Here is a 1,673-nt window from a genome sequence, read left to right as displayed (position 1 = left end):
GAAAGCTCAAGACCAGATTTGAAAAATTATGAGTCGGGATCTGTTTTCTTTTCTTAGTCGAGTCGAGTCTAGGACTTTCTTTTCTTGAAGTTTGAGTCGTTTGTTCCACGATGACCTAGGATGTGTCCTAGTAATCGTTCCTTCGAGTCTGTTAAGCATTCGTCATTCCAATAAAATGTTGCAGTTTCGTTTCCAAATATCTCTTGTTTTCAATCCTCAATCATTCCGAAACATGATAAAATGCACAACACACTCAAGGGCATCCCTGGGGTAGAAATATGTCCCATTTCAAAACGTAGGGTACAATAGGATTCCGTGTTTGATTCCTTTACCTATTCCATGTCTGGCGGTAGAAAACCTCCATCAGAACCAGTGCTTATGACAAACTTTTAGATGATTCTATGACGAACCCGAACTAGCTCCTTGTTTCCCCTATCGATGATGGAAGACAAGCCTTTTCCCCAACAAAATCACCCCATCTCGAAGAGAGAAGATATCAACCCGTTCTAACAAGGAATTGTTAGTTCTTACCCAAATTAGTTGGCGAAGCCATGTTTTCAAGGTGTATCCATTTGTGACTAAGAGACTGAATAGAAGATCATTTTCCAAGAAAGAAAAAAGATGAAAAAGAATGAAAAAAGAGAAAAATTGGAAAAATGAAAAAAAATAAAAAAAAAGAAAGAATGAAAAAAGATGAAAGAAAAAGAAAAAAAAGAAAAAAGATGTTGAAGTTATTGCGGAATGCTTTTTGGTTGAATGTCGAAGTTACGGAAGCCAGAAGTCAAGTCAAGTACCCATAGTTGAAGTTCAATGGGCGAAGCCCAAAAGCTTAAGTAGTAACCTCTTTACCCCTAAGTCCTTCCTGAGACAGTTACAAGGGGATAGTTGGGAATTTTGAGAATTATTCCGCTTGTGTTGTTACACCCAACCTCTAGGGTCCAGACATGGAAATTTGAACCCACATCTTTTTTCAACCCATTTGCACTCGTGGTTCATCAAACCCGAGACACCCATTCCAACCACATCAGCAGCCATAGCCCTTGGCCTTAGCACCACAAAACAAACCTTCAGAATGATGGTTAACCATTCCAACTTGTTATTACCAAGCTCCACATCCCAAAAGATCCAAGCCTTTTACACCTAACCCCAGACACGGGATTTAACGGTACCTTACAGGCTAGAATGGGATGCGACATGATACCTTAGGTGAAACCTTCGAGTGTGTACACACAATCAATATGCCATGTTTATGCACCAAGATCGAACTACGTCGGATTTGATTTCGCTCCACGCGAATACGTAGGCAGTCCTTCAGAATAAGGGATTCAATCCACTCATCAACCAAATTGTCATCTTGTCGGTTTCTTACGGGTCTTAACCAAGTCCAAATGAAGCCACCTTTGTTTGAGTCGGTCTTAGCACTCGATGTAGGCTAGGATAAGGATATGGGTTCAGATGAGTAATGTCAAGTCTCGGAATGAGCTTTATCTAACGGTGTAGGCAAAGATGCTCAGTCAGATAGATGTGGGTTTTTGTTGGGAACAGAAAATATGAAAAACCCGCTGAAAAGAATGAAGGCGTGGAAGAAAAATAGTAAAAGCCCGCTGAAAAGAAAGAAGGCGGTGGCAAGAAATGATGAAAACTCGCTGAAAAGAAAGGAGGCGAGGAGAAGA

This window comes from Silene latifolia, chromosome Y (genome assembly GCF_048544455.1).
Source record: "Silene latifolia isolate original U9 population chromosome Y, ASM4854445v1, whole genome shotgun sequence".
Classification (NCBI taxonomy): domain Eukaryota; kingdom Viridiplantae; phylum Streptophyta; class Magnoliopsida; order Caryophyllales; family Caryophyllaceae; genus Silene; species Silene latifolia.
The sequence above is the reverse complement of the archived record's forward strand: the minus strand, read 5'-3'. Positions refer to the sequence as shown.